Below are 21,379 nucleotides of genomic sequence, written 5' to 3' on the forward strand. Positions count from 1 at the left end.
AATCGTAAGAGGAGCCACTCCCATTTCCAGCCCTTGGATTTACAACTTAAAGATCTATAAATCCTGGTTATGGGAGAAAGAGCACCAATATGTTAAGTCTGATTTGAGCATGGACCACAACCTAGGGGACATTGCCCCAGTCTCACAAGGTATTGCCACCTAGCTGATACCATGATGGAGTTTTCAAAAGGGCAATCCACAGTCCTGTCAAGCCAGCTGAATTCCATGAGTCTGAGCTCATTGTCACACAAGATAAAAATTTTATAGTAAAAAGAATTATAATATAGCAGGGTCCTTTCTCAAGTTCCCCCTCTTGGATTTGTAAATTGACTCAAGTCCAGAATTTGATTGAGGGGCCATGACACTCCATTTTGGTGGTTCAAGTCAGATTTCAGGACGTTACACATAGAATTTTCCACGTATATGAATCAAGTAAGATTTTAGTAGACCTCCCATTTCAGACATTATAGTTTCCATCTCCAGAAATTAAGGTTAGATTTTTTTTTTATATCTTCCAAGTATCCACTTAATATGTTGAATAAATCCTGTGGATTCTGGAACATATGGAAGACAGTTACAATTATTTTAATATCCTTATTGGTTATAGTATGTGTCATTCCTGATATGATTATTTTTTCTGTTCAATATAATTATACTGTCCTGCTTTTCTGCATGCCTGGTAATTTTTGTGAGATGTCAAGCATTATTAATTTTACCGGGTTGTATGCTGGGTGTTTTTGTGTTTCATTTCTACAAATATTCTTGAGCTCTGTCCTTGAATGTGGTTATTGGAAACAGTCCAATATTTTGGAGTCTTGCTTTATGAGGTGGGACCAAATCACCACCTAATCTAGGGATAATCTTGTCCCACAATTTAGGCAAAACCCTCTTAATACTCTAGCTGATGCACAGTGAATTATGAGGTTTTCCATTCCAGGTACAAGGAGCAGGAACTAGTCCCAGCTCTGTGTGAGCACCAGGCCCTGTACCTAGTTTCCTTACGTAGTTTCCTCCAGTACATCTGCTGGTTAGTATTCAACTGAAGACCCAAGGAGAACCTTTCATATTTCTGAAGGTCTATTTCTGTGGCTCTTTTCTCTCAGTACTCTGTTACACTGTGAATTTTAGCCACCCTGTTGGGTTGTTCCTCAAAAAGCTAAACATAGAATTTTCATATGACCCAGATATTCCACTCCTAGATATGTACTTACCCAAAAGAAAACAGGTTTCAAACAAATACCTTTACACAAGTTCTAATAGGAGCATTATTCACAATAGCCAAAAAGTAGAAGCAACCCAAATCTTCAACTAATGAAGGAATAACAAAATTTTGTATAATCATGTAACATATATACCATTCCACAATAGAATATTATTTAAGCATAAAGAGAAATGAAGTACTTAATCATACTACAACATGGATGAATCTCAAAAACATTATACTAGAAATATAATAAGCATTTGTTTATTGAACAAAAAGTATATAGCCTATATGCTGAATGAGAGCATATTTATCATATTTATGTAGATATTCTACAATGATAGAACAAAGAATACTATATACACAGATACATCACCCCACTCACATGCAATGCTTCTATTTAGCTTTTAATTCCTAATAAAAATATTTAAGAAAAAGTATATTACATTTCCCTTCAGAAATTATGCATTTCACGGGTATAACCTTTGTAATCTTTGAAAAAAAATGTCTATTCTAGTCCTTTGCACATTTTTATTTTTGTTGTTGAGTTGTAAGTGTTCTTTATATACTCTGCATATTAGTCCCTTACCAGATATATCATTTACAAATATTCTTTCTCACTTTGTAAAATTGTCTTTTCAGTTCATTAGTACTGTCCTTTGATATGCAAAAGTTTTCAATTTTGATGAAGTCCAACTTACCTATCTTTTCTTTTCTTGTTTCTGTTTATGGTGTCATATCTGAGAATCAACTGCAAAATTTGAAGTCATGAAGGTTTACTCCTATGTCTTCTTCTAAGAATTTTATCTTATGTCTTATATTTACATCACTGATTCATTTTGAGTTAATTTTGTGTATGATATGAAGTAGGTTTCCAACTTTATTCTTTTACTTGTGGAAATTCAGTTGTCCCAGCACCGTGTTAACTATTCTTGTCATGTATTGTGGAAGACATGAGAAGCCAGAGGGTCATAGTTATAACTTCCTAATGACCTGAATATTAACAATAATTTATTTTTTAATTAAAATTTAGGAGAGTTTATTGGTACCTGAGGAGGAGGATAGAGAAGGAAGAGAAACATAAGGAAGTAGATGGCAAGATTCTCTTTTAGATTGAACAGAATTATCAATATCCATATACATAGTATATTTCAGAGCCTACAAAATGACTCTCTATATCCCCCATTTTCCAGAAGCCCTACTATCCCACATGAGGGAAAATCATATGGTGCTGAGGGACAGATATTTCAAGTGTTCCAAACTTTCTCATTCTGGATTTTCACCTCTTTGTTCCATTAGTTCTTCTTACAGCGCTAAGCCAAAATGAATGGTAGTACCACCATGCTTCAACTTCATGAACACTCAGATTTTCTTTATGCCTAGGCTTTGGTCTCAGAAGACATTTTGCCCCCTAAACTAAGGAAAAATTGGAATTTTTCTAATAGAACTTGTAGGAAACTTAAGAAAAGACAAAACAGAAAACATAGAAAAATAAAAGTTTGAAGTGTTCCCTGTATCATGACAACTGAATTTTATCCATAAAATGGCTTAGTTAGTGTATGTTTATGAAACACCACGGCTTGCTCCCCTTTTTCTTACTTCAAATATGCCATGGTGGCATGTTTATCCAGGTGTTGTTAGCTGAAGATAGATCTGAGATATCCCCACAGCTAGGTAATAAATTTTTCAGTTTAATATTCAGGTTTACTTCTTGCTCTCTGCCCCACCCCACACACAGTCCCAAGCTATAATTTTTATGTTTCAACCAAATCTTTGGGCTAGGACATGGCCCCATATTTCCCTAACTAATTTCAAAGATTGTAATTGCTTATTTTATTAACACAACCTTACACCTCACCCCTGACCCAAACATCATGCGTTTGTCTGAAGCATTTTTACTGACCAGCTATAAAGTTAGTTCTATCTTAAATGAAACTGAATTCCTTTACCTGAATTTGTGTGTTAGGAATTTATTGAGCTATTATCTGCTTTGTATCACCTTCGAATATAGGATACTCTAAAGATGAGAGAGATTTTTTTCCTATCAGAAGATAGCCAAGACTTAGTATTCTGAATCTGAAGTTTCTGCTTTAAGTGGGACGATGTAAAGGTTTCTGTTTCAGGTCCCTAATACAACAATTGTTTTGTTAGGTAACTGGAGAAGAACACCCAAGAGGTTTGTGTTGTTTTTTTTTTTTTTTTAATATTTTTTTTTATTTTCGAGAGAGAGAACACAAGTTGGGGAGGGGCAGAGAGAGGGGGGGACAGAGGATCTGAAGCAGGCTCCATGCTGACAGGGAGCCCGACATGGGGCCCAAACTCACGAATTGCAGGATCATGCCCTGAGTGAAGCCTGATCTCAACTGACTTGACCACCCATGCACCCCGGAACACCCAAGAATTTTTAAGGCAAGAGAGACTCGTTCAAAAGAAGGAGAGAAATGTTGGTATTGAGAGTTGAGAAGGGGAAAGTGACTGTATCCGAGATACAGAGGGAGTTGTAAAATGTCAGAGTCCTCTTGCATGCAGCTCTCTTAATGGAGAATGACTAAGTGATGCTGTGAAAGACTAACCACTCAGCATTGCAGCCTACAGGGCAGTACTATAGGTCTCGACAGCTGAGCCTGCGCTCAATGAGTGGTGTAACCATGCAAGCTTATTGAGAGTGTCAGTGGATCAGTGTCCAGCATACAGCAGAAGATGAAATGCAATAACATTATCATGGAACATAAGATAATGACTGCCGTAACATAAAGACCAGCCCACATCCCATGCCCCCAACTTCTGGACAGATAGCAACTATATGCCCACCAGATCCTTAGATATTCCTAGGAAGGAAGATAGCTCTTTCCATTAAATACAACAAATATAATTCTGTACAACTCCATATGGTGAGGATTTGGTTTGTTTTAGGACAAAAGAAGCTTGCTACTTAGTATGTGGAGCAAATTCATACTGGCTACATTAATATCCAGTCCTGGTCTCTGCAGCAGCTCTGTGGTTCTGATAGAAAATGCCATCATTCCCTGCTGGAATCTGTCTGAATCCTGTCAGCTCTTCTGACAGTTAGAAGCAGAGTTCTCATCTTTTACAGTTTCTAAAACCTTTTATATATTGAACTGCCCACTAAATTCCTATTTTTCTGTCGATGAGAAATCTCTGAGTTCCCAGCTTATTTGCAAAACAGAGATAAATGACAGATACTAAGTTTAATTACTACTGAAGGTTTGGACACCAGCTCTGTCCATTGCCACAAGTCTTTTTGAAATTCCCCCAGATGCTCACAAATGGCACCCATCCAGAATTCTTTCCTAAGTTAACAACTTGGAAACTCTTTTACCAACCATAAAGATACTAGTGAATGTCCACTAAAAATAAGACTAAGCTTATTTAGTTAGACCTAGTAAATTTCACTCAGGTATGTGTGCATGTACACCAGTATTATATTTCAATTTACTACATGTGCTGTGTTTCTTCACATGCTTTCTGTACTTCTGTCTGTTCACATTCTCAATTTGGAGTATTAAATGTTACCTCCTAACTTTATGCTTTTTGAAAGGATTTTTAGTTCTGCTGTTAACAATCTATAATACTGGACAAGCACTTGCCCTTTCTGGATATTATTCATCCAAAACATAAAGGATTTTATTAAATTGTTTTTAAGAATCCTTATGTTTCTGACTTTCTGTAAGAGTAATTTGAAAACACTATGAAATATGATTAAGAAGTCAAGGAAATGTCTATTTTCTAAGGAGTTAAATAGTTAAATTAAGTTTAAATCTATTATTTTGGAGAGAATATTCCCTTATAGACTTTTAATGTATTACTGGTAGCCAAAGGTAGAAGAATAAAATGTACTGAAATACATATTTTTAAAGAATACATAAAGTTTCAAGTGGCTTTACATTTTATTTGTGAGCCTAAATTCTTTACATGGTTTTAAATAGTGAATGTATTCTTTTGTAATAGAGACTTACACGAATCCCTGTGATTCATGCAAAATAAATTTTGAAATTTGAAAGAATTGAGCTTGATTTATATAGTTGAGAGGTTACAGACTGACTGCCTTGTTTATTTTGCCAGAACTGTATTTCCATTTGGGAGCCAACATTTAAAAGTAAATAGACTTGGGGGTGCCTGAGTGGCTCAGTCGGTAAACTTCTGACTTTGGCTCAGATCATGATCTCACGGTTCTCATAGGTTCAAGCCCCGCATCGGGCTCTGTGCTGACAGCTCAGAGCCTGGAGCCTGCTTGTCTGTCTCCCTCTTTCTTTGCCCCTCCCCTGCTCACATGCTCTCTCTTTCAAAAATGAGCAAACTTCAAAAAAAATTAAAAGTAAATAGGTTTCATGTTGTAAAAAAAATAGATTTTTCAGTGTCATTTTGAAAAATCACATTCTGGTAACTTTGGTCCCACATTTCCATGTAGCAATGATTGGCCAAAGCTAAATAACAATTGTCCCTTTAGATAGGATATAGGCATGGGGCCCTCCTTGGTTCCCATCATTTACACTTATACTGGACCACTGCACTCATTATGTTACGTGCCTGGGATTTCAGCCAATATGTTTACCCCCATTTGGTAAGACACTTAATATTGAATTAAAATAAACTTTTCAGGGGCTCCTGGGAGGCTCAGTTGGTTGAATGTCTGACTCTTGATTTTGGCCCAGGTCATAATCTCACAGGATTGTGAGATCAAGCCCTGCGTCAGGCTCTGTGCTCACAGTGCAATGTCTGCCTGGGATCCTCTCTCTCTCCTCTGTCTCTCTGCCACCACCATCCCCACCCCCCAGGCTTGCTATCCCTCGAAATAAATAAACCTTTAACAAATAAAGAAAAAAACCCTTTTAATCTGGATTTATTATAAAGAATTTGGATTTCTTGTCACCCAAATTTAGCATAATTTCTTCAAGTTTTTTTTAAAGTTTTTTTTTAATGTTTTTATTTTATTTTGAGAGAGAGAAAGAGAGACAGACAGACAGAGGGCAAGTGGGAGAGGGGCAGAGAGAGGGATACACAGAATCTGAACTAGGTTCCAGGCTCTGAGCTGTCAGCACAGAGCCCAACGTGGAACTTGAAGTCACAAACCATGAGATTGTGACCTGAGCTGAAGGTGGACGCTTAACCAACTGAGCCACCCAGGCACCCGTCTTCAAGCCTTCTAAAGTGAATGAATATCAACCTTTGATTGGTATAATTTCCAAATAGACAAGAATTGCATTGTATGTACTTTATAGATATAATACTGAAAAATATTATTATAGTTTTTCAATTTGATTTTGTATGCCAATTAAAAAGACATAATATCTTCATTGTAACTTCATAAGCAACATTAAATAATAATTATAGTTCCTCAAATATTCCACCCTGACAGAAAGCTGTTCAGGTATCCAACCACTGAAAATAAAAGCTAAGCTAGATACACTATATAATATAGGTTGTGGTTTTAAGTAGAATCCTTTCCCAATAAATATATAATCCTTTTATAAAATGGAAGGAAAGGGCCTTTTATTAATATGAATTTACTATATGAATTAAATTTACCACATTTATTTTAAAATTATGGAGAAAAATTAAACTACTGGTTGATATAAAGATTTGAAATTAGAGGTTTTTAATAACAGGTTTAGCATCTGATTTATTTCTTTATTTGGTGGCAGAGTAGCAAGAAAATCCTGATTCACAAAGACAAGTTGAAACTTGTAATAATAGTTGGGGCGCCTGGGTGGCGCAGTCGGTTAAGCGTCCGACTTCAGCCAGGTCACGATCTCGCGGTCCGGGAGTTCAAGCCCCCCATCAGGCTCTGGGCTGATGGCTCAGAGCCTGGAGCCTGTTTCCGATTCTGTGTCTCCCTCTCTCTCTGCCCCTCCCCCGTTCATGCTCTGTCTCTCTCTGTCCCAAAAAATAAATAAAACGTTGAAAAAAAAATTAAAAAAAAAATAATAAAAAAAAAAGAAACTTGTAATAATAGATTTTTTAAAATATATCTTTTCTGCTAATTTTATAATTCTTTTTATAATAGGAACTTTATTTTATAAACTTACAGCTTTACACATATATAATTTTATTAATTTATAGCTTTATAAATTTAAAAATGAGAAATCCCCCCAAAAGTTTTTACTCAAGCAAAGTCCAAAAAAATTAATATGACAACACAAAGGCAAGTATTGCTGGCCAACGATGTATTAAAATTTAGTGAGTGACACATTTAATTAACATAACCTTGAAATGATAAAAATATATACAGGCTCAAATATTCAAATCAAGTGTATGCAGAATCTCAGCTCTTATGGAAGATAATAGGAGTCATATGGTTTGCAAAATATTGTTCAATAACCAATTAGCACAAGATAAAAATACTTAGAGGATTAGCGAACATTTTACTTAAAACTAGGATCATTTTTCTTTTCCTTTTTCTTCCTCCTTTCTTACAATATGTTTAATTCTGAAGGAGAAATCTACAGCCAGCTAAAGCAGGAAATTCTTGATGCCTTAGCCATATTTGTGCTCTTTCAGCTAAGAAATCTCAGATGAATGGAGGAATAGGAAATAATGCATTGTGTCCATGGAAGTTTATATAGAAGAAAATGAAGATAGAGACCTTAAGGTAGATATTCCAAGCTTTTTGGAATTGCATTGTCCAGAAATTGTAAAAATACCTTTTGTTTGGTATTATAACAAATATTTCCCAGCCTCCTGAATAGGTCACTTGGCATAGATAATTAGTTTTTTGGGGGGTTTCATTGTTTGTTTACTTGTTCTGTTTTATTTTGCTTTGAGATTTGGTGGTGATTCTGGAGATAACAAGACATCTTGAGATGTTCCTAACCAGATGTACAAATATGAAAATCACTTCACTGTGGTGTCTTATAAGGCTGCTTCCTTTTCCAGTTCTGATTCAAATACCATCAAAAAGTTACATTGGCCTGGCCAGTAGATGCAGTACAGGTTGTTTCAGAAGGCTTCACAGAATATGTGTTAGACATTTTAATTAATTTGCACTGTGAGGTTATGAAATCCAAGGCTTATGTCTAACTAGGTCATGTTGCATTTTCATTTCTTAGCACACTACATGGCCAGAATATGTGTTTGGTAAATATTTTTTTAAATGAGTCACTGCTACTATTTAATTACCTATCGATTTCATCTGTAGTATGTGAGAACTCAAGAGGTTTGGGGTATACACTAACCATAAGGAAGACAAATGCAAGCTACTCAGGAGGAGGAGGAGTCAAATTTGCAAGGTTTATGCTATACCTAAGCCAGCTACATTATGATGGGTAGCCCTTATTTTACCATTTTTAGATCAGTGCTTGTCATCATCTTAGAACTAAATCTACACAAGCCTCCACATTTGGTAAATGGATAGATATATTACTATTCACTACATCGTTCCATAATCCATATAGTATGAGAAACTATATTCACACAGATGCTTGTAATTTTGTAGTTAAAAGGATGAAAGGTGAAGTTTTAAACAAATTTTAGGTAGCGTACTTAGTATACAATTCAAATTTCAAAAATAGCAGGCTGTTGTTGAAACAAATTTCTAGGCCCAAGATGGTCCCCCTTCTGCTTCTGTCCAGAGTGCCATGTGAGCAAACTGAAACTGAACTTCTGTACCCCTATAAATGCTCTGCTTGACCAGGAATGCAGTACATCCAGCCCATCAATCCCTAAATGCCAAGCCAACTCTACATATTCTCACCCTAAACAAGGTTGAATATATGGCCCCAGCCAATCAAATATTTTCCATTTTTCTCTTCCTTGTTGGTCATTCTTCTCTTGTAAAAGTTTTCTGCCTTCCATCCCTTTTTGCAGTTCTCTGAAATTAGTCTGCCTTACCAAGTGTTCAATAGTTTGTATCACCTAAATTGTCTTTAATCATTTTTAACACTGTCAAAATAGTAAGAAGCACTAAATTATCATGTGTATGTGAGATCTCAAAATCAAGAGATTATTATATAAACTAATCACTAATATATGCTTTATGAATTTTCTAAATAGTAACCATGTATTAGTATGTATATATTGTTATTAGTTAATATATAGGCAATAAAACCACTGCAAGGCTCTATCCACCAGTATTCCCCAAATAATAAATATCCTAAACACAGGAACACAACTCTCTGGACTTTAGAGTCAAGCCTTGTCTCCAATAATATCCCCAAACTACCACTTCCTCTGTGAGGGAAAGGTGAACTGATTCCTTCTTTTGGCATATTGAAGGAGTCAACAAAATGTCCATTGCTTTCTTCTCTGTGCTGTTTGGGCCCTTCTTATCATTATCCCACCTCATTGTCCCATTTACTCACCTCATTGTCCCATTTTACTTCCTCTACATTCTCTAGCCTGACCTTGACCCTTTTTGACCCCATTTTTCTACACATCCACAAAGGCACAAGTAAAATCCTCCCCCCTACCTCCTTTATGTTAGTTACAACTATAGGTGAACTAAGTATTAACTAGAATGGAAGGAAATTATTACTAATTATTTGCTAATATTATATTAAGGATATTTGTGTTTATATTCATAAATTATATTGGCCTTTAATTTTCAGATTTTATAATATCTTTGTCTGGTTTCAGTATCAGAGTAATACCAGCCTCATAAAATGTGTTGGAAAATATTACCTACTTTTCTGTGTTCTGAAAGATTTTGTGTATGGTTGGTGTTCTTTCGTCCCTAAGTGTTTGACAGAATTCATCTCTAAAGCTCTCTAAGCCTGGAGTTTCTTTGTAAAAGGTTGTTAATTAACTTTTGGGGAGATCTAAAGCTATTCAGACTCTTGAAATTTGTTGTTATATCAAGGAGTTTGGAATTTCAAAGAGTTTGTACATTCTGTTTGTTATTGAATTTATTGACATGAAATTGTTCATAATATTTTTTTACTGTCCTATTAATATCTTTAGGGTCTATGATGGTGTTCCCTCTCTCATTGTTTATGTTAATAATTTGTGGCTTCTTTATTTTTTCTTTTGTATCTATGGATTTATCAGTTTTATTGATCTTTCCAAACTATAGCTTTTCACTTGATATATTTTTTATATTGTTTGACTAATTTCTGTTTCACTGAGTTTCATTCTTATCTTTATTATCTTCTTTTTTACGTTTAGCTTGGGTTTAATTTGCCCTATTTTGTAGCTCCTTAGACTGAAACTTAGACCACTGATTTTGTCCAAAAAAATTTTGAGAGGAAGAGCTGTGTGACTCCTCTGGCAGAACCACTGCATATATGCTATGACTGCATTCCCTTTTCCCCTCTGCTAATGAGATTGGCAGTGATCCATGCTGGAGAATAGAACATTAGCCAGTCCTCAATTGACATGAATGGGAGGGAGAAGTAACCTTTATTGTCAAAAGATTTGGTTGTTGTCGGTAACCACTGGGATAATCTAATCCAGAGTTTCTCAATGTCAATAATGGGATATTGATATGATATGATATTAATAATTCTCCATGTTAATAATGGGATAGTATAATTCTTTGATGTTAGGGGCTGTCCAGTGAATTGAAGGATTTTTTTTTTATTAGCGTCCCTGATCTCTACCCACTTCATGCCAGAAGTACCCTCTTTCCCATTGTGACAAACATAATGGTCTCCAGACATTGTCAAACGTCTTCTAGAAGGCAAAACTCCCTCCCCGCCCCAGCTGAGAGCCACTTGGCTGATTCATGTACAACTACACATATAGAAGTAACAAAGTAAAAATGGAGCTCTATGTCGCACTATACACTAAAATCAATTCTAGTGGATTGAAGGCATACAGATGAGAGACAAAGCTATTAAACAGCAGATAATATGTAAAATATCTTTATTTCTTCAGGTATGAGAATATTTCCTTAGAAAGACATGAAAAACGTAATAAAATAAACAATTAATAAATTTGCCTATATTTAAAAATGTTCATGAAAACACACCTTAAAGAGAGTGAAAACATCAGCCACAGAGTTTGAGAAAATATTTGCAACACATAAAACCAATAAATAATTAATATTCAGAATATATATATACATATATATATATATATGTATATATATATTCTTCCAAACTACTATTTACAAACTGGAAAAATGTTTCTGCAGTTGATGTCAAAAGATTATGGCTTATGTTTTCTTTTACGAATTTTATGGTTTCAGATTTTATATTTAGGTCTGTAATCCATTTTGAGTTTATTTTTGTGTATGGTATAAGAAAGTGGTTCAGTTTCATTCTTTTGCATATAGCTGTCCAGTTTTCCCAGCACCATTTGTTGAAGAGACTGTCTTTTTTCCCATTGTATATTCTTGCCTCCTTTGTCATAAATTAATTAATCATACATGCATGGGTTTATTTCTGGACTCTCTGTTCTCTTGATCTATGTGTCTATTTTTGTGCCAGTACTATACTGTTTTGATTACTCAGCTTTGAAGTATAGCTTGAAATCTGAGATCATGATACCTCCAGTTTTGTTCTTTTTCAAGATGGCTTTGGCTATTTAAGGTCTCTCGTGGCTCCATACAAATTTTAGAATTATTTATTTTAGTTTTGTGAAATATGCTTTTGGTTGTCAATAGGGATGGTAATAAATCTGGAGATTGCTTTGGATTTTATGGAGATTTTAACAATATTGGTTCTCTCAATCCATGAGCATGGAATGTTTTTCCATTTATTTGTGTCATTTTCAATTTCCTTCACCAGTGTTTTATAGTTTTTAGAGTACAGGTTTTCACCGCCTTGGTTAAGTTTATTCCTAGGTATTTTATTCTTTTTGCTAGAATTGTAAATCAGATTGTTTTCTCAATTTCTCTTTGCTACTTCATTATTAGTGTATAGAAATGCTACAGATTCTCTATGTTAATTTTTCTAGATGTGTCTCCTGAGGCAAGGGAAACAAAAGCAAAATTAAACCATTTGGACTACATCAAAATAAAAAGCTTTTGCACAATGAAGGAAATCATCAATAAAACAAAAAAGACAACCCACTGAATGGTAGAAGATATTTGCAACTAACATGTCTGGTAAAGTGTTAATATCCAAAATATATAAAGAATTTATACAACTCAGGGTTCCTGGGTGGCTCAATTGGTTGAGTGTCCAACTTCAGCTTAGGTCATGATCTCACAGTTCATAGGTTCGAGCCCTGCGTGGGTCTTGCTGCTGTCACCGTGGAGCCTGCTTGGAATCCTCTGTCCCCCCTCTGTCTGCCCCTCCCCCATTCATGCTGGCACTCTCTCTCTCACACTCTCTCTCTGTCTCTCAGAAATAAATAAGCATTTTTTAAAAAAAAGAATTTATACAATTCAATACTAAGAAAACCCAAATAGTCCAATTAAAAAATGAGCAGAGGACATGAAAAGACATTTTTCCAAAGAAGACATACACATGGTCAAGAGACACACAAAAAGATATTCAACATCACTCAGGTATTCCACATCTCAAAGAAATGCAAATCAAAACAATGAGCTATCACCTCACACCTGTCAGAATGGCTAGAATAAAAAATACTAGAAATAACAAGTGTTGGCAAGGATGTAGAGAAAAAAGAACCCTCATGCATTATTGATGGGAATACAAACTGGCACAGCCATTGTGGAAAACAGTATGAAGATTCCTCAAAAAATTAAAAATAGAATTACCATATGATCCACCAATTCCGTGCTGGGTATTTACCCGAAGAATATTAAAAGAGTAATATGAAAAGATATATGCACCCCTATGTTTATTGTAGCATTATTTATAATAGCCAAGATATAAAAGAAACCTAAATGTCCATTGACAGATGAATGGATAAAGAAAATGTGAGGAATTCATATATATATATATATATATATATATATATATACATATATATTTTATATATATTTTATATTTTTATATGTAATTATATATTTTACATATAATTATATATAATATATACTATAACATGATATATAAAATGTAAATATATATAATATATAATTTACATTATATATTATATTTTTTACATTATATATTATATATATATTTATATTTATTATATATATATACCATAAGAAGAAATCTTGCTATTTGCAAGGAAAGATCTAGAGGGTATAATGCTAAGTGAAATAAGTCAGAGAGAAAGAAATACCAAATGATTTCATTAATATATGGAATTTAAGAAACAAAGAAAGAAAAAAAAGGCACAAACAAAAAAAACACTCTTTAATATAGAAAACAAATTGGTGGTTGTCAGAGTGGAGGTAGGTGTGGAGAAGGTTGAAATAAGTGAAGGGGACTAAGGGTACACTTATCACAATAAGCACTAATATATAGAATTGTTGAATCATATTGTATATTTGAATCTAATATAACACTGTATGTTAATTATACTTGAATTAAAAAGAAACAAGAAAAAGTTTGAACTACTCAATAGAAAAATGGACAAAATAACGAGTAATTTTACAAAAGAATTTTGTATGAGTACAAGGCACTTACCAAGTTGTGAAATGCTAAATCTCATTACTAATCAAAAAGATGTAAATTAAAACCACAGTTGAGATAGATCATATGCATAAGATTTTAAAAGTTTAAATATCTGACAGTATCAGATTTAGCAGAATGTGAAGCAACAGAGTTCTCATCCTCTCTTGTAGGTGTGCAAATTGAAGCAGTCACTTTATTTTTTTAAGGGTAGAATGTATCTTAGTATTTAATAAGATATTACCCTAGCAGTATTTTTTTTCTTTTTAAATTTTTATTTAAATTCTAGTTAGCATACATTGCAATATTGGTTTTAGGAGTAGAATTCAGTGATTCCTAACTTGCACACAACACCCAGTGCTCATCATAACAAGGAACAAACAATTTGTAGTCATCATCAATAGACATTCAGACTGTTCATACATGCGTTTTATTCTCTTCCTGGGTGTATGCTAAAATTGTACCAACCCTTTGAAGTTATGTGTGACTATGTGACCAGTATCATTTCGAAGTGGGAGGCTTTAAAACCTGTGAGTGAGTGATCAAGTTTTTTCCCCCTCTTCCATGGCTACTTCCTTCGCTGAAGGAAGATGATGTGGAAGAGACTCTCCTTACTCAACCCCCATCTAAGATGAAAATGTAACACCAATAACATACACTTTGATGTTTAAGCCACTAAGATTTTGGAGGTTGTACTAGTCCATTATGATTGCTCTAGTATCACCAAGTAATGTTGAACATGCTTGTATTTATTAGCCAGCAATTCTAATAGTTGGCATTTATCCTATTGATTCTGTACACAAAGAAGGCATTTAGAAAAATTCCTTAAAGGGGCACTTGAGTGGCTCTGTCAGTTAAGGGTCCACTCTTGGACTTGGTTTTGGCTCACGTCAGGATCTCACAGTTTGTGTATTTGAGCTCCAGCGCTGACAGTGAGAAACCTGCTTGGGATTGTCCCTCTCTCTCTCCCTCTCTCTGTCCTTCCCCCACTCACGTTCTCTCGTTCTCTCTCTCTCTCTCTCTCTCTCTCAAAATAAATAAATAAACCTAAAAAAAAAAGAACAGTGCTTTAAAGAACATCACAGTAGTAGCAAAAAAGTGGAAAAAATGGAATATCTATCAGCTATAAAAGAAGAAACTGTAGTATATTCATACTGTGAACTCCTATAGAGACGAGAAAATTCATGAAACACATATAGCCAAATCTATCAACATAGATAAATCTCAAAGTATATTGGTTAGTATAAGAAGCAAGTCAGAATAGATATAGTAAGATTTCATTTGTGTTGAATGTAGCATGAAGAGTTCATGGAAGTTATGTATTGTATTAGAACTTGTGCATAGATTGTAAAAATATAAAGATAACCTATGAAATGTTTAATACAAAATTCAGGATACTGGTTTTTCTCTGGGTAGAGGGTAAGGAGGTACAATAGAGGGAATTTAACTGGTAATAGTCTATTTCTTTTTTTATTTTATTTTATTCTTTAACGTTTATTTTTGAGAGAGAGAGACAGAGTACAAACAGGGGAAAGGTAGAGAGAGAAGAAGACACAGAATCCGAAGCAGGCTCCAGGCTCTGAGCTGTCAGCACAGAGCCCAATGCGGAGCTCAAGCCCACGAAGTGCAAGATCATGACCTGAGCCAAAGTTGGATGCTCAATTGATTGAGCCACCCAGGTACCCCTAATATTCTATTTCTTAACACGGGGGGGGGGGGGTGTAAATATGGGTGTTCATGTTGTTATTGCATTGTAACCTGTGCTTATACATTTTATATACTCTTCTTCATGTATTTTATATTTCACAGACAAAACTATTTTGAAGTCCTCAGTAATAATCCTGACACACAAGGACCCATAAACTAGGTTGAATCATACTTTGATAAGTGACTTATATAACTCCTTAAGAAAAGTCTGATTTTGTTGTCCAAGAACACTTGACGATGAATTGATTATATCCTAATTCTGTTTTGACTTTTGCAAGGTGTTGGGAAATTCACTTATTAGCTCCATTTCCATTTTTATATTTATAGAATAGCAGTAATATACCAGCTTATTTGAAGATTAATGTTTGCAAAATACCTTATACCTTCAATATAGTTCCATATACTATATTAAAATAATATATTAAAAATACACCTTAGCTTCTGACTAATGGAAATTCTCTGACAAATAATGGATATATTGGCAATCTAGATCATCACTGGCTTGGTTGTAAGTGATGATAAGAAACATTTAGCTTAATGGAAGAGATAAAAAATGATAGCAATTAGATAGATTTTTGAAAGCTGAAAGTTTAAACACATACCAAACTATGAAAACACTTTAATAGTGCTTTTGGCATAGTAGAAAAATTTTTCAGGGACATACAAATCCATAGGAAGAGTGTTTTCAACAAAGTACCAAAAGGCAACCTTCCTACTTAGGATGTTAGCGCTGAATGTTAAAATGCTGTGCTGCTGATTTTGGTTTTAACTCTTGAAGATGACAGGTAACCAACCGTACAACATTAGTTTTTCAAACGGTCATGAAAAAAAATATTGTCACTGCCAAAATCACAGATAAATTACCAGCTGTCCTTTTTTTAGAAGTGTATGAGGTCCAGTACAGTGCTTTCTTCAAAGGCAGGTCATTAAAGAGAGGAGATTGAATCAGGCATGAATGAAATTGGGGTTAAAGGACTGACTCCAGTATGGGTGACCACAGGTATAATGTCTAAGGCAACAAGACAATATCATGTAGGATCTGATTTAGAAAGCATACCTATGGGATGTGATGTGATGGATGCAAGCCCTCTGGTAGTAGTACCTAGAACATGGCCATAAAGTAATAGGGCCCTGTCTCTACAAAGAGAAGTTACAGATGAGGACAGAGTAGGCTGAAAAGCAGAATAGGGCTTGCTAGCAGGGAGGTAGAATGTAAATCTGAATACAAATTAGGCTAATAATCACAAATAAAAGATATACAATATAGCTATTTATTCCAGGAGATTCACACTAAGAACATTATATTTTCATTTAGCTATGAATGGAAATTTGAATTGTGGCCAGACTTACATGATTCCCAACTTTGTATTGCACAGGGTTAAATTTTCAAGGTGAAGAATTTCTGTACCTGCAATTGGCCAGACCAAAGAGGAAAGGACTGGTTATAAAAGTCAATCTGTTTGCTATGCTACTTTTATAGATAGTGAAAACTTTTTTTATTTAATATAATCAAACTTTATGGAAAAATATAATTTCCATGGGACTACTTCTAACCTATATTTCAGAATTGTGATGGGTATTTTCTATTTTCCCTTCTAGTTTCACTCCTTCAGAATCTTCTCTGTACCCCCAAAGGCTGACATCTAGGGGTTGCCTCAAGAGATGACCTGTCCTCTGACTACTGGATGGAAGTCCAATAGGAAGCTTCTGCAATAGGTTAGAGGGCAGGAAGAGAATGAGATGGGGTATTCATTCCCTGTGTTAGCTAGTCTTCAAAGGTATCCCCCAACAATTCCTTCCTTGTATATACATATCACTCTTGCTATCAAGAGTTGGAGATTATTTCTGTTCTCCTTGAATCTGTGCTGGCCCTTGACTAGCTTCTACAAATAGAATGTAGCAGAAGGGCAATTTGAGACTTCCAAACTCAGACCAAAGAGAACTGGAAGCTTCTATTTGCTGCCTCCTGGAATTTAGCCACCATGGTATGAGAAGCCCAGGATAGATAGAAGCCCAAGATAGATGGAAGAATCACAAAAATGAGAATCAAGCACTCTAGCTATATCAGGCACTTATTGACAGCCATCTGAGTGAGTCATTGTGGTAGCTAGTCACCAATATGGCACCCAATGAAGGTTGTTTCCCAAGCTTTGGGATGGTTTGTTTTGCAATAATAGATAGCCAAAACAGAAATTGGTACCTAGAGAGTAATGTGCTGCTGTAACAAAAACCTTAAACATGTGGCATTGGCTTTGGGATAAGGGATCTCACAGAGGTAATCAATGGAGGCCTGTAAGACAGTGAAGAAATTGTTGAGCCTGGAGCAAAGGTGAGTTTCTGCCTTATTATGTAGAGGGAGAATGTTTGACAATGCTGTAATTTGTGGTAACATGAGAGATAGAAAATATATCTAACAACCTTGTGTATTTGGCTCAGGAGGTTTCCAAAGTTAAGAGTCTACTGGTTTCTTTAGGTGTATATGACCATTAATAGGGTGAAATGACTTGAGAAGAAACCATTTAACTTGTAAGCAGTATCTAGAATACAAGTCAGCAACACATTTTCTAAAATGGGCCAGATAGTAATTATTTTAGGCTTTTCAGGTTGTATGTTGTCTGTAGCAACTACTCAACTCTGCACTTGTAGCATGAAAGTGGACACAGACAATCTTTAAGTGATTCGATGTGACTGTGCTCCAATAAAAAAAGAAAATTGACTGACAAAAGCAGGTGACAGCCTGTATTTGACCTGTGGCCCATAGTTGACCAACCTCTGACCCAGAAAAAACATTTTCAAATAAGGGTTTGGTGAGTTGGAACATAAGTTATTCTCCTATTTATCTCTTCCAGCCCATATGAGATTTTCAGAGTAAATTAATACCTGGGGGCAAAGATAAAATCCAGAGTGCTGCCACATTATGAAGATCAGTTCAATAGTGCAGTTGAAAGACTGTTTAACCTTCATAAAGATTAAGGATTTGTCCCTTAGACCCTGTCAGCTAGACAATGGGATTTTTAAAAATCTTAAGGGGCTTGCCTTGTTGACCTTCTTTCTCGCTAGACAGTAAAGTTTTTTTGCCTTGTAGGCCCATTCAGCTAGAAAAAAAAGGATTTCAAGAATCTTAAAGGCATTGTCCTTACAGCGTCCTGATTCTAAGCCCTAAGTAGAGAGGAGTGTGTCTTTAAAATCTGTCATAAAATAAGGTATAGGTACATAGGAAGTCCAAACATTTTAACAGAAATTTTAAGAGCATGGACTAAAAGGGACTGAGGTAGTACAAAATGAAAAAGGTCTCAGGTGTTAGTAATTTCCTATGAATAGGACACAAGCTAAGAAAATTACTCAGCAGCAAACACATTCTACTTCTTATAGAAAAGTAACAATAACAGAGCAGGCAGAGCCATGAAGAACCATTCTCAGGGAGTATAGACCTAATCAAGAAACATGGTGTATCCCTGGAGACAGAGGAAATGGTAACATGTCCTGCTAGATTTCAGAATTGTTTTGGGCCAGTAACTGCTATGTTATTTCAGTTTTACACTTTTAGAGTGAAGGTTTCTATTGTGCCTGCCATGTGTTTTCCTCATTATTGTATGTTAGGCATGTATGGGACAGATAATTATTGTGTTAGTGTTTCATTTTTTAGTTTACAGGTGCTCCTGAGGAGCTTGAGGACTCTGTCTCATCTATATCTGGCTCTGATATAGGTGATAAGAGTTTTTGATATGAGCTGATGCCATAAGGGGATGGAAATTTGTAGGGTAATTGGGAGGTGTTAAGTGTACTTTGTACATGAATTGTTATAGCCAGAAGGCAGAGGCTGGAGTGCCTTTCCAAATTCCTCCTCCCTTTCTATATGCATGTTACTCCTAATTCAAGTGGTGGAGTTTATTGCCCCTTTCCTTGAATATGGACTGCCCTTGTAACTAACTTTGATCAATCAAATGGCCATGAAATTGGTGAAATTACTGATTTGGGACCTAAGAGCCCAGGCTTTAAGAAGATTGGTGGTATGGCAGATCTGAGATGAGCTACTCAGATCCTACTTTAGAGAAGAACTTCTTGTTCAGCAGTGAGGAATGATGACAACAGAGAGACATTAAGTGTCGGTTCCTTCAGCATCTGCCTCAGCTAAAGAGACCCGCCTCACCTCAGGTCATGCCTTTCCTGAAGACTAAGCAAAGGGATGTTATAAAAGGTCTGGACATTTCGCCTGATATGCAACAGATTTTCAGGTTAACCAACTGCATCACAGTTGGACTTCTTCCTTTGCCTAATCCTGCTTCTTCCACATTTCCCCCTCTCAGGTGTTGATCAATAATAAATATTCTGCACCCCAAAATTCTCAGAATCTTCTTCTGGAGAATCCAACCTATGACATATAGGTTCTACTATCTGACCCTTAGAATCTGGTAGTCTATGCTGTGAAAAGCTATATCTATATCGAAAGGCCAGGTGGAAAATACTCTGGTGGATGAATCCAGCTGAGTGTCTTGTTAATAGCCACTATCAAATGGAAACTATGTGAATGAGCCACCTTGGACCTTCCAACCCTGTTGAACTCTAAATGACTGTTGGACTTCCTGGCATTATGTGGATTAGAAGAACCACACAGTGAAACCATGGAAATATGAACAATAGTAAAATAGTTGTTTTAAACCACTAAGTTTTGGGGTGTTGTGTTATGCATCAATAGTTAATTGAAACATTCCCCAGCTCTCTCCATGCAAGTTGTGCTTCCCTACTGAGGGCCACATGTCTCTGGCAAATTTTCCCTGCAGCTACATCCTCTGGATTCTGTTAACTGATAACATGTTCCCCATCTTGGTACCCCCAGATTATTGTGCATTTATTGTGAAGCTCATTATTCTTTTGTCTTATTTCCTATAAAAAGGGAAAATATCTCTCAAATTTTATAAAATCAAGGAGACATGATTTCTAAATATAGGAGATTTAGGGGAGCCTGGCTGGCTTAGTTGGTAGAACATGTGACTCCGTTTGGGGATTGTGAGTTTGAGCTCCATGTTGAGCATAGAGATTACTTTAATTATTATTATTATTTTTTAATACAGGAGGTTTAAGCAGAAATCTTCTAACTCTCCTGGCTTCTTGCAAATTCATCTTATCTCTGGAAAGAGGTATGTTGGTGTACCTCTGCTATTAAAAATAGGCTAGAGGTAAGGTCTATTAATCTTGTTTTCTTTCCGTAAAAGGAAAAGCAAATGTTAAATGTCTTATCAAAAGGTTTTAGGGGCACCTGGGTGGCACAGTCGGTTAAGCGTCCGACTTCAGCCAGGTCATGATCTCGCGGTCCGTGAGTTCAAGCCCCGCGTCGGGCTCTGGGCTGATGGCTCAGAGCCTGGAGCCTGTTTCCGATTCTGTGTCTCCCTCTCTCTCTGCCCCTGCCCCGTTCATGCTCTGTCTCTCTCTGTCCCAAAAAATAAATAAATGTTGAAAAAAAAAAATTAAAAAAAAAAAAAAAAGGTTTTAGTCCTCAAGTAGGACATATTCCTTGGGTTCTGCCATAACCAGTAGGGTTTGACAGTCTGATGTGCTTTGAATAGACTTTCAAAAATGTGGCCTTAAACAAAAGCAACTAATGTTTAATGGTGGCTTTTTAGGGAACTTGTTAGGTGAATAAGTTTGGAGAAGGAAAGCCTTTTAAAGATTTATTTATTTATTTATTTATTTATTTATTTATTTATTTATTTATTTTTAAGTAAACTCTACCCATGAGGTAGGGCTCAAACTCATGACCCCAAGATCAAAAATTGCATGCTCCACTGACTGAGCCAGCTAGGCACTCCTCTCTCTCTATATTTTTTCTTTTTTTAATTTTTTAATGTTTATTTATTTTTGAGAGAGAGAGAGAGAGAGCATGAGCGGAGCAGAAAGAGAGGGAGACAGAGAATCCCAAGGAGGCTCCAGGCTCTGAGCTGTCAGCACAGAGCCCGATGTAGGGCTCGAACTCACTAACTGTGAGATCATGACCTGAGCTGAAATCAGATACTTAACCGATTGAGTCACCCAGGCACCCCGCTCC

General features: G+C 35.7%; 2 long non-coding RNA genes across 37 annotated transcripts in view; both read left to right on the forward strand.

Annotated features, from left to right (window-relative positions):
• The window catches only part of LOC102899317, a 582,165-nt gene that overhangs the window by 8,367 nt on the left and 552,419 nt on the right, over positions 1 to 21,379 (forward strand). For 26 of the 35 annotated variants that reach the window (XR_006599457.1, XR_006599435.1, XR_006599456.1 and 23 more), the window contains 2 exons: positions 16,936 to 17,052; positions 20,409 to 20,474. This is a non-coding gene — a long non-coding RNA (uncharacterized LOC102899317). The other 9 variants (XR_006599463.1, XR_006599465.1, XR_002743027.2 and 6 more) reach the window with 8 other exon arrangements.
• Positions 6,243 to 12,110, forward strand: LOC123386028. 2 transcript variants are annotated; one of them, XR_006599468.1, is made up of 3 exons: positions 6,243 to 6,426; positions 7,721 to 7,811; positions 12,056 to 12,110. It is a non-coding gene; the product is annotated as an uncharacterized LOC123386028 (long non-coding RNA). The 2 variants fall into 2 exon arrangements; XR_006599467.1 differs by lacking the exon at positions 12,056 to 12,110 and having other exon boundaries at positions 7,721 to 11,210.

The sequence above is a fragment of the Felis catus genome, chromosome B3 (assembly GCF_018350175.1).
Source record: "Felis catus isolate Fca126 chromosome B3, F.catus_Fca126_mat1.0, whole genome shotgun sequence".
NCBI lineage: Eukaryota > Metazoa > Chordata > Mammalia > Carnivora > Felidae > Felis > Felis catus.